The sequence below is a fragment of the Rhea pennata genome, chromosome 5 (genome assembly GCF_028389875.1).
Source record: "Rhea pennata isolate bPtePen1 chromosome 5, bPtePen1.pri, whole genome shotgun sequence".
NCBI classification, from domain to species: domain Eukaryota; kingdom Metazoa; phylum Chordata; class Aves; order Rheiformes; family Rheidae; genus Rhea; species Rhea pennata.
The window spans coordinates 49,123,111-49,136,246 of NC_084667.1; the positions used below are offsets into that span (position 1 = coordinate 49,123,111).

Below are 13,136 nucleotides of genomic sequence, written 5' to 3' on the forward strand. Positions count from 1 at the left end.
TTTGTTGTCTAACTTAAAAAGTCTTACCACATTTTCTTGAACTACTGATAAGTAGTTCCTTGACCCTTTTTTCTGTCTTTTTCTCTTTAAAATAAATCACATTTATAAATCATACCCCTTGACACTTGAAATTACATACCACTGACACTTAAGAAATACTGTAGTGCAAAAGCAATGAATGAAATAGTAGTGAATTTTCTTCTGAAAATCAATTATATACAAAAAGCCTTGAAAAGTACAGATGCCCTTTTATTATACAGATGCTGCCATTGATATGAGTCAAATATTTCCTTGATTTAAAGAAGAATATGCCTATTAGTGACATTTATAAAATAAACAACTCCTTGATCTCTGCCCTCATTTATGATTCATCTTCTTGGGCTTTAATTTTGCTACACTTACTGAACAAGTGGCACTTAATGAAACAATTTGCTGTGCTGATACAGGATGTCAAAGAAAAGGCACATACTGTTTCTGCATGACACAGAAAATTGTAGTGCATAGCTGCAAAGGCAAGCATGTTCTTTGCAATGAAAAAATAACTCATAGTATCTGTATGGTCTAAATGGTTCAAAGAGATGGTTCAAAGAGCTATTTACTTATAAGCTAATGAATCTTTATACAGAAAATAAAACAAAACATCACATATTCAGGGAGACTTGTTCTCAGCTTTACAGATGGGGAAACCAAGAAACAAAATGAAGCAATTTAGTGATGACTACACACCAACTCGCTATAAAAAATGGAATGATATAATTTCTTTTTTACATGTTTACATATTGCTTGTTCATTACCTATGTTTCTGGAGGACTTGTAGCTTGACTGCAGGAGACATGTAACAGAAAGCCCTCATGTTCTAATAAGTCTAAATGTTCAGATAAGATTTATTTTCTATCCCAACTTGATGAATTTAGCATTCATCTCCACAACTACCAGACAAAAACAATTTAATTTAGGGCCCTATATTTGTAAAAAATATGCTGGATAAAAAAAATTCATCAAATATTTATTTAGGATAAAATAAAAACTTAGGCAAACTTTCATGAAATTCAATGAAAAATCTTGTTGAATATAGGCAGAGCTGAGTTAGGCTTTAAGGATACACTTTTAATTCAGTGCTACTAAATATGATAGTGCTGTTCTTTGCCTGATTCTAGCCTGATATTTCACTCTCTCCATTGACACACTTAGTTATTGAATCAGATTAATCCTATAATAGGTGATGGTACTACAACCAGATTAAAGTTATCAGAAGGAAAGGAATAGGAACATAATCCAGGATGCCAAAAAGAAGGGATGAGTATCTCTCTTCAGCCTAGACTAACAGCCTCTGAGGTCCACAGAAATGAAGCTGGTCAATAATCCATTCAGCCATGATTAACCCTAATATATGCTAAGACATTATGAAAGACTACTCTTTCAGGGGAGAGTCCTAAACACAGAGAAAGTACTCTTGGCACAGTGCTAAACTCTGTAATTCAACCACTGTTTGGATTTTATATTCTCTATCATTAGCTTAACTATAAGGGAAAAACAGAATTTGGCCTTCATCAAACATCTCAAATTCCTGAAACCTCAAGATCATAGGATACAGCACTGTTAGTGCTGTTAGGTTAGTCGAGGGATTATCCAACATCAATAAAAAATCAAGAGGAGCCCTTACTAAATATCCAAGTTTCCATATGTTGGAGAATTAATTGCAGAATTATATGGAAATCCACTTTATGATTATTCTTTCATTTGACCAAACTTATTAGTTAGTTGAAACTATTACAGGATAGTCTCAAAAAGAGTTATTTGGCTAAATTCCTGAAAACATCAACACAAATGGCATTAATCAATGTTGTTATGACCTGTGGGATAGGAGTGGTCAATGAAACTCTACTTGCTTCTCATCCTGTATACTGGTCTCTCTGGAGTCATATTTGTTGACATTTGTTGACTTTAGATAAATTTATGTTTATAATTTTTATTTATACCATATTTGTATATTTTATGAGAGGTTGACACTTGTGCTGTCTGATCCTCTCTTTTTTGTGATTAATAGCCCTGGGTTTCTTGCCAGCCCATACAGTATTTTTAAGCATGTTTTCTCTCTTTCCTCTTTCTCCTATATAAAACATTCTAGCCATTTTATCTACAATTTTCTCCTGAAGTCACAGTGAGTGCGGTCCACATAGGAACTGCAGGATCAGAATTATTCTGTGAGAAAAGCCAGTATGCATGTTCACATGTGTAGTTACTTAAAAAATCTTATAATTGCTGTTTTCCTGGAAATTTAGCTACTGCTTGTTATATAAGTTTATACTTTTTGTGTGTATGTTAGAGTAAAAGCTTTAATCAATCAACAATGTATATTATTTATTTAATAGGATATAATTATTTTATATCCTATATATACAGTTTATAATTGTTTATAATTATAACACTGTTGTTTCCTCAACTAAGCTTTTTTTCAGAAAGCTAATATGGAACTGTTACCTTGATTGTCAACTACACTGACTCCACATTTGGAAAGGACCCTTCCAAAAAATAACCCTCATGAAATTTTAATTTGAAAAAAAAAGGGGGGGAGGGTGAAATCTATAGTGCATATCGTTAGGGTACCACATTTCTAGACTAATTAACTTGTTATTTTTTTTTCCAAACACTCTGGAGATCTGTATTCTAGATGCATGCTATGCACTCTAGAAAATTCACTTTTATCAATGCAATGATAATTTTAGGGAGCAGAAAAAGAAAACCCCTACTGCACAGCAAAATAGTCCTGCATCTTGGGAACTTGTCACTAAGCAACTATCTTGTCAGCTAACTCCCCATGCAATGGCTATAGATTTGCTGCTTGACAAGGGAGACTAGAGAGGGAGAGGTTGAGACAGTTATTTCAAAGAGAAGTGTTTCTATAAAGAACATATTACATCCCATTTTACCTGTAGCAACTAGTATATTTTAAGTTTAAGGTCCATGATTGGGAGGATCAGTTGATACGCATGAGGACAAGGTTGCCATTCAGAGGGACCCAGAGCAGCTGGAGGAATAAGCTCTGCTGAAAAAGATGAGTGGCTCCTTTTGGTAGGCAGCAAGATGAATGTGACCCAGGAGTGTGTGTTGGCAGCAAAGATGGCCAACAACATGCTGGGCCGACAGCACAGACAGTAGACTGAGGGAAGTTACTACATACTCACTTGTTAGATTATCTATCTGTTAGGTCATGTTTAGAATACTGTGTACAGTTTTGGGCTCAAATATAAAGAAATCGTTAATAAACTTTAGGAAGCGCAGCAGAAGGCCACCAGGATGGTCAAGACTGTCCAGATTTGCCCTGTGAGGAGAGCCTGAGGGATAGGGCTTGTTCAACTTTGAGAAGTGACAGCTTCATGGAGGCCTAATAGTAACACGCTGGTACTTAACAGGAAAATGTTGATAGACGGATTTTCCCAATGATGCAAGGTAGGAACGTGAGCAACAGCATAAATTGGAACAGGAAAGATTCTGAATGGATGGAAGTGTAAAGATATGTTTAATATGCAGTATGTACAACAGAAATAATGCATTAAACACCCAGACACAGAAATGTTAAAGAAGAGGAGATAGCAGAGATAACACTAAGGACCAGAGATCTTAGGCCACTGAAGGAATCACTCAACGTTTTGATGAATTTCATGCAGAACTTTATAACTGATAAAAAGGGGGAAACAAGATTATCATGGGTCTTGTGGGAAAGAACAAATATACTATGGAAAATCTGAGGGTGCTTGTGAGATTGTGCAAAATTTACTATGAGATATATAGTGAAAAGGCTAAAAGTGGGAAAGGAAGAGATCAAGGTAGACCAGGGAGGAAAAGAGAGTGAAAATGAAAGGAATGGGGAATAAAAGAGGCAGGTCACATGTAAACAATGTGCTGGTCAATACCTATGTCTGGCCATGCCCTGCATCTGATCACCACAGTCTGTTTTATCTTCTCATTAATCTCTATTCCTGACTGCTTTCCTAGAGGCGGGCAATGTATGTGTGTGCACATATGAATGTATGTGTGTGTGTGTATGCGTGTGTGTGTGATTTGCTAATAAACTCCAAGCTGGATTCCAAACTCCAAGTTAGCAGGAGAGGTCTGCATCTGAAAAGACTGAAGTTTGGAGCTAGAGACTGGATAAACAGGAGCCAGGTTTGGGGAATGGATTCTGGACAGACTTCTGCTCTGGCCTAGGGCTCAAGTGACCCATGAATGTGGGAACGACTGTGATTGAGGAGAGTGAGGGTGTATGTATGTTTACTAGTGAACTTCACTCCTGATCTGCTGGAAATGAGGAGTGGGACTGGGCTGTGTACTGTTCATTTTGTGCAAGTGCTGCTGCTGTCTACATGGGCACCATAAAGCTACTAATCTCTGTGTTATCTGCAGTTGGCCATGTGTATACAATGTGTTTGTTTGTGTTTGTGTGTCTGTGACTGTGTGTCTGCCTTTTAGCAATACATGCTCAGCCTCACTATTAGATGGGCTTACAAGTGAGAACACCATCGAGCAGACCGGAGAAGAAATCTCTTGAGTCTCAAAGTCAAGTGGATTCAACTTCCATTAAGAATAAGGAATGTTTTTTTTTTTCACCATGAGGACAGTCATGAAGTGGAGGAAGTTGCCCAGAGAGGGCTTGTGCTGTCTGCATCCTTGTAGGCTTTTAAGATCCGATAGGACAAAGCCCTGAGCAGTCATAAGTAATCCTATTTTGAACAGAATGTTGGCCTGAAGACCTCTTGAGGTTCCTTCCAACCTGAATTATCTATTACTATTATGAAATGATCCTATGATTATTATTCTGAGGGGAAGGCATGGAAGAATTAAAACTGTATCAAGTTAGCTTGTTAAAACTCCATGGTTAAAACTCTGTGGTTAAAATTCCATTCTCTTTAGGTATTATCTGAAGAAAAAGCTCTATATAGCCTCAAGGGTATGTTGTACAGCTCAGATGATGACTTTTGATTCATTACTAGTCCTTCTCCTTCACTATTAAAATATTTTTTGAAAGGGTCTTTCCCCTTTGCTGGCATCAACAATTTTCTAACCAAAAAAAAAGTGGAAGTAAAAAAGGGAAATACTCCACATTTTTACACTTAAGTTTAAAAAAGTGTGTTTATTTTCTTTAAACTCTAATTGAACTATTTTGTTTCATGGTTGTGATATTGACTGAGCTTATTTGAGTATGCATAACTTTGCAACATGTATCTCAGTGTGATTGCTGCTGCCAGCCTTTAGGCATATTGACACAATGGATAAGGAAAATCGCTAATGTGAGTGGAAAGTGAGCATCCATTTTATTTTATATGTAAAGAAGTTGAGAGGAATAAAAGACTAAAAGAAGTCAAGGTATCTGCAATGAAGTAGTGAAGTAAACAGGAATTTTAGATCTTAGGAGTTTACAGACTGAAAAGTAAGAGTACCTACTGAACCATACATCCTGCACAGAAAAGTTAGGGATTTGGGGTTTTCTTGTTGTTCTTGTTGTTCCTAGATCCTTGTGTTTAACTCTGAAATAAACATGAAAAAACCTAACTCAGGTAAAGCTCACTCAAGTCTGGAGCCTGAGCTCACGGCAACTTTTTGCAGCATCTGGCTCATTCTCCTGCCTAAATACATGCTGCCCAGTGTATTGGGTATATATAGAACATACTTGAAATTCTGTAGGATCAGATTTCCTACAGATACGTTTGTGACTTTGACTTGCTTTAATATGTTGATAATGTTTATCTTATATAAAAGATCCCCCTAGCAAGAGCACCAGTCCTTGAGGGATAGACCAAAAACTTATTCTTGCACGTGCTGTACTTCAAAGTGTCCTTAACAAGTTAAAATGAATTTGACTTGAACTAGATGATTTGAACTATGTGACTACCATTCCAACTGTAAGCTTTGTTCTGCAGTGATAAATTTGTATCCCTACTGTATTGATGCAAAATTCCATTTGTCTTGAATGAATCCAGGAATGAATAGCAATTATTTAAGTGTGTTGAACATTGAAAAAGTTTTTGATCTATCCAAAAGTTTTGACCTGTCCACCTATCTTGTAAATTTACTAAGTTAAACTGATATAACATATTTATTTCTTAATAATGGAATATGTAATGCTAATCATTCCAGAACTGATGCTACAAGTTAAATCATCAGACAGTTTTATTGCAGAATGACTTTCTCATGTAAGAAAGTCTTTGTTAAGGTATCATCTTTAATGTGTATTCTTGAAACAAAATTATTTGGAAATCTTCCTCAATTTTGAGGATACAAATTTGCTATTACAGCGGCTTTCTTTCACTAGAAGGGTCCAGGTGCCTTGCTGGGGTAATTTGGCACAGCTCTGATAAAGTCAGCAGAGTAATACAAATTGCATGAGCTTCAGTATGGTTCCTGAGAACAATGGGGAAAACTCAGCCGTATCATAGACAGACTTTTGAATACAGTTAAGAATAAAATCCTTCACATATGCACAAAAAACAACCACCCACTGCAAAAACACATTTTCAAGACTGAATTGATTTGTGAATACCATGTGTTACCAATCATAATAATTACATATGTTAGGTAAACTTAATGAGAAAACTCAGCCAATTTTTTTATTCATTTGACAAAATATACACTATCTCTTTCCAAAAAGCACTTTAGTCTCTCTTGCAATCATTCATAATGATATTATTTACAGTTTTTGAATTTTCAAGGTTTCTTGTTGTTTTTTCAAGACAGAAAAAAAGTATATTAATTTACTGTAAAAAGAAGAGGAATTAAAAATAAATAAATCATGTAACTTTTGAAATAAACATCATAAAATATTTTTTGTAATGCTTCTCTTGATGTATTTTAGTGGATTAAGCAAAAACTTAGCTTTAGGTTCTATTCTTGATCCTGACAGTGACTTGAAGAACCTGCATAAGTTATTTAAATTTTTGGTAGTAATATGCTTTCAGATCATCAGATAGGAAAAGCTATTTAAGTGCAAAGGAGTATTATTGTTCCTGGACATGAAATGGGTTGTGCACATTTGTTACATTCTAGTGATAGTAATATAAAAGATTGATTTCCTTACTACTAAATCTTTACATTACATTCATGACCCAAGGAGCTTAACACAATATTTTTAGTAATAATAATAATAATAAATTCTAATTTATAGGCTTCCAGACCTCAGAGCCTAATAACAAAACATGAAGTTGCAATAAAACACTCAAGCACTTGTACACAAAACCCCCAATCCCACCCAGTCACAGACTATACCTATAAAATACTAATGTATCCAAGAAATTAAATTAAAATGAATAGAAAAGAGGCTTGGAAAGTATATTTGGGGCATAAACACTCACTATACAGACCTGATCCAAGATGCTATCAGTTTTCATCCAAAAATAGAATCACAGAATGGTTGAGGTTGGACGGGACCTCTGGAGATCATCTAGTCCAACCCCCCTGCTGAAGCAGGGTCACCTAGAGCATGTTAGACAGGGTTGCAGCAACAAGAACCCTGCCTTGCTGAAGCCTGGGCTTAAACCAGAGACCTTTAGATCTTTAGTCTAATGCTCTCCCAGCTGAGCTTCTTCAGCCCCTTAATCTCCTTGATTTTTTTTTCTGTTCACTTAAATTCTGTGAACTTAGGTTCATATGTTTTCATATGCTTTCATATGTTCAGTTTCATATTTATTTGGGTCTGAGTAAGTACTTGACAGATAACATTGAAAGCGATTTGCATCTTGAGCTCTGGCTACAGAATTTTCTAGTATTCTTCCAAAAAAACAACACCTGAAAGAACGTGAAAGATGATTTTGAAGTAACATATGACCTTCATATCCAGTGAAGTCCTCTGCTTACCTCTGCACTACAGCTAGATGGAATTAATGGACTTGCATTATTCCACATGTACCTCATTGAATGGACAGGGAGAACAGGCATACTATAAAGCAACACTGCAGCTACACAGGATTTTATGAGCAGCACAGGTACTGTAACTGAAAAGCTGTAATTCACATTAGGCATCTCTCTCTACAAAAAGTATAACTGACCATAACAAAAAGCCATCAGTGCTAGGCCACACTTAACTTCCTACTTAGGTTTATGTCTGTATCTATGCCAAATCACTGTGTATAAATATCTGTAAAGAGCAAAATTTGAAGTAATTTTAAGCTTAAATGTTTTGGAGTTGGCTTGGGTAACTGTCCAGAAGTTTGCATTAGCTGACATAAAAGGAGACTGTGAGATAGAGTAGTTTAAGCTGTTTGAGTTCAAGGCTAGAGATCAAATCATGTAAGTTAGCCCAGAGAGGAAAATGCTGTCATAATACAGTCATGTAGTAATACATTGCAAAGTACAGAAATGAAGTATTTGGACATAAATGAACAGGTAATAGTAATATGTAGTAGAAATGGATAAAATCCATAGCCCATTTTTATGCCTACTATACTTGTAGGTCAGTTTTTGCCTGCACCTGTGTAGAGTAAGCAAGCCTGAGTTTTGAATCAATTCACTTGTGGTGAACTTTAGATACATGTGTTGTTGAAATGAGAAAGTATTTAAACGTATTTATAAGCAATGTGCATATTTTGATAGCAGTCGTCTTCCCTACAATTTGCATAATACATTACTTTACTTTTACTGAGGAAAAAAAGAAATAATTCAAATTATTGAAGCTAACGGAAAGAATAGTTCTTTCTCTCCTATTATCTAAGTCATCTCTATTCCATGCTAAAGTTGTCAGAGCCCGGGTAGCCTCTCTCTAGGTGTCTGTGAAAGGTGAAGCACTAAAGGAGCTCTAAATCTATAACTGTGGTGATTTTAATATGAACAAAACCTGATCTGTTTGATCTACACAAAGTGTAGTCACTCTTCAAAATTTATATTAGCATTTTTGATTGTTTTACTTTTATTCATTTTTTCTCTTGTTATTTCCAAGTAGGAAAACATTTTTGAAGTAGGGTAATCAATAGAGAAGAATATTGTGGAAAGTATTTTGAGGGAAACATTGTCAATAATTGCAGGAAATATGTCACTTGCTCCACCATGATGTTGAAGTGCCTTCTTGACTGCCTCATTGCTGGGGGATACTTCTGCATTCAGGGTTTGGTCACATAGCTATAATGCAACTTACATCTTTATTTCTTTGCTGAAATTGTGCTTGTTTGATTGTAAAAACAAAACCAAACACCTAGTCTCTCCTGCTTATTGCCCTTTAAAATCATAAAGGACATGAAATACAGGTAAAAGCTAAAAAATGCTCAAGGCTTCAAATGAAATGAAAATTCATGAAATAATGTTTTGTATCCTCAAAATAATGTCATAAACTGAATTAGGACATGAATAATTGATCATGTAAATGTATGTTTTATTACTATTGTTTTCCTTTTTTGTTCCTTTTTTCAAGAAGGCGTTTGAATAGTCACCTGCTGATTGTATACAAAAGCTTAGTTTCTGTAGTCAAATATTCCGACTGTAGTTACACCATTTCAGGCTAAACTCTTTCCTCTCAGATCAGTTGCTTTTGAATTAATATAACCTAAATTAAGGCAGAATCTGGCCAAAAGTTGTCTATTATTACAGACAATACATCATATCTTTCATATACCAACAATAGAAGCATGGCTAGGAACACACACAAAGAACAAGAGATGAACCAAAGGCTACATGTTGTTTGTGGAATATTAGTGTGCAGAGATAGTAGTGGTTATTAGCTGTTTCTTTGCTTCTTTTCTTACTTAGCAATATAGTCTTAGCGTTCAGGGAGAGGATTAAGATGTGGGGCAAAAATGGGTAGATTGGAAAAAAACTGTTCAGATCCAATTCTGTCCTGTTTGTCAAAGCACATAGGGCTGCCAAGAAAAAAGGAGGAAGTTTATGCACAGATTTGGTATCCACTGGCAAATAGCAGGTAATAAGCCAAACAAAATGGGGACTCTTGGAATATCAGCTAATTCCCTGCTTTCCTTTGTATTCCTGGAGCAGCACGTTTATGGATCACCCTTGCTCAGGAATGATAGCTTTGTTCAAGACTGTTCTTAATTTACAGGATAAAAGCAGTTAACAATAGTACCACTGGAAGGGATGTGCTTGATCTTTTCTTCTTTTGTTTCCACCGTAGGCAAAAAATCATTTCTCCGCACTATACAAATCACTGTGTGAAACAATTCTGGGACAGACAGATGAAATCTTGCATCAAAATGAAAGAATCTATGCATACTAAGAAAATTGAATCTATAGCTCTGAATACTTGCCATTTTCCCACCTATTTCTGTGTACTGTTAAAATAAAAGGTGAAATAAACAGAAAAACATGTCTGTCATCTTTTCTTGAAACTACAGATCTAAGACTGTCCCACTTTAGGATATTCAGATGTCAGACTGTGTGGTGACAACACAGAAAGAGTCTCCCTAGAAAAAGGATTGATAACTGTCTCTAGTGTAATACTTATTGTACTAGTTCTCCTGCAAAGCTCCCCATTGAAAGGGGGCAGGGAGGGCATGAAGTTAAAGGGAATGCTTTCAATTTCCCTAAGGTTTTTTCTCCCAGAAGGGTTTAGTCGGTAATCCTTTTTTGCTTTATTGGGATTATTGAATTCTGAAACGTGTTCTTTCTTTCCTTCGCTTAATAGTTAGAGCTGCCAAAAAAATGAGTGATACGTGCCTGTGCTGTGCAGATGTACTCTTCTCGTCTTTATTGCTTCACTATGTCAGTGATCCTGGAAGCGCCTGATATTTGACTGTCTTTCAAGCTGTGAAGCTGTGTTGCACTTCTGAGAGCAAGCGTCTTTGAGAATTCATAGAGAAAAAAAAACAGATTAATAGAATGACTAAATAACAATTAATAATGATGACATCTTTAAGTTCATTAGAGTCTTACAACAACACTTTGACCTCATTCCCCCTGCCAACCATTCATCTCTCTATTGTCTGGAGAAGTCTCCAGGGTGCGCTCATTTTATTTCTCAATGAAAAAGGTTTCTGAAAATGCCATTGAGCAATTAAGGAAAACAAATGCATGCGAGTGGTCTGAGCCTGCCTGTATTATGAGGGTGGTGGTAGGAAATAAGGTAACTGGTGCTCCTTCCAGACAGTACATGCTGTGAACATGTGGCTACTTTGGGTTGCTAACAATGGGGGGAACAAATGCAAAAGTGTGAGCTTTTATAGCAATTCATACATTACATATTTATTTTACTGCTAAATCAAACCTTATGAAAGAGGGGCAAAAGAAATAGTAGAAATAGCTGGCGTGGAACTACAACAGCATTAGGGGAGAAGGAAAATAAATAGGAGATTGAAGTCTTTCAGTTATAAATAAAAGGGGGGAAATACTGAAATTTGCCAGCTGAACCTGCTGGTAATAATTAGCTTGAGGTTACTGAGAAAATGAAACACTGTTTTTTTTTCCTTCAGATTTTAATTCATAAAACAGGTACTAATCTTGTTCATTAGACCTGCTGGCTGCAGCCACGTGCTTGGCTTTTGGTTAAGAGTCCTGTGCTGTCTATATTATGTCTGGGGACTTTTAAAAAGTGTCTTCTGGTTTGTGTTCTTAACAGAGGTGGAACATGATCTCAAATCATAGGCCAGGGCCTCTTTGGAAAAAAATATGGGTATGCATCCAGCTATAAGTGTTGTAACTAGGCCCACTCCTTAGGAGAGGCTTTTTTTTTCCTTTTTTCTTTTTCTTTCTCTTTCTCTTTCTCTTTCTCTTTTTCTTTTTCTTTTTCTTCTTCTTTTTCTTTCTCTTTCTCTTTCTCTTTCTCTTTCTCTTTCTCTTTCTCTTTCTCTTTCTCTTTCTCTTTCTCTTCATCTTTTTCTTTTTTCCCTTTCCTTTTCCTTTTCCTTTGTTTTTTTTTTTTTTTTAGCGGTGGGAGAGCTTTAAGAAACACATGTTATAGCAGAAACATGAAGTCCCACAGAGTAGGACTCTGCCAGGGCTGCAGTGCAATTCATCAATGAGTGTTAAAACTACTCAGCTAGGAGATGAACAACAATTAAGATATTCCCTCTCAGGTGGATATTCTATTCCCTCCTTCAGATGCACTCTTATATCTAGCTGCCAAATTTGTTGTTATATATGACTGGCAACTAGTGCTAGTGCATCATTAATGTGGTGGCATTTTATGACTATAGAGACAGAATGAAGGCTCATGCTTAGAGAAGCCAATAATTTACATTTCCATAGCACAGAGAATGAAACAACCAGATAATCACAAAGTAATAAGATTTTGTATTGGGATATTTCTTTTGCTACAGAAATAGATGCAAACTAAAGTCTTACATGACTAAAAGTTCCAATCATGCTATCTGGAGGGCTGATTTCAAATTTAACTCAAGGCTGTATGGTTGAGCCTTAATTTTACTCTGTTAAATATTGTATTTTGCTTGGCATAGTGTCATTGATTTTTACTCTGAGAGGAATTTCACAAATATATTTTCAGAAAGTAATTTAGAAATATTAAAACTCATTGGATTAGGAGGCTCCAGAAAACAATTGATTGCACTGATTACCTCCACAAGTTACTAAAACAAGTTTGCTTAATTTAAAAGGCAGTGGCATTCAGATAGAAAAAAAAATAGAGTGCAGACTATCTTGCTAATATACCTTAAGCATGAGCTGAACGGGCACCTCCTGGTGAGAAATGCTTTATCCTTTATATCTTTGCTAAGTTAGGGGGGAGAAATATAACAATGCCAATTTCTACTGTAGACTATTTGAAGGGAAAAAATCTTTACTTATGACTGATTTATATTTACTAAGGAGTCATTTGTATTCATCAGCAGTGGGATTAATCTTTCCTAAATTTCGCCATCTAAAAGCATAAGCTCTTTACCAAGACTCTATCTACAGTCACTGAAGAGAGGTAGACACCTCCATACTCTGACTTTTCTATCTTAAAGTCATGATAACCGAAGAGTGATGAATCACCTTCTTCACGTGCCTGTCTCTCTGTCTTGAGCATAGAGAAACTTCAAGCAGGTAGCTTAGATTAGATACTTAATATGTGGGTGGTTACAGATAAGTAAGAAGAATCACATCCTAAGAATCATCACACTGGTCCAAATGGTCCTCCCCGGGTTTCTATATTTGTTCTCTTACATATTAGGTACCCTAATTTACAGAGGCTATAGCAAATCCAAATC

General features: G+C 35.9%; 1 non-coding gene across 1 annotated transcript; it reads right to left on the minus strand.

Annotated features, from left to right (window-relative positions):
* Positions 1–7,510: 7,510 nt before the first annotated feature.
* On the minus strand, positions 7,511–7,583 carry TRNAF-AAA (transfer RNA phenylalanine (anticodon AAA)). The gene has a single exon. It is a non-coding gene; the product is annotated as a tRNA-Phe (tRNA).
* Positions 7,584–13,136: the final 5,553 nt, after the last annotated feature.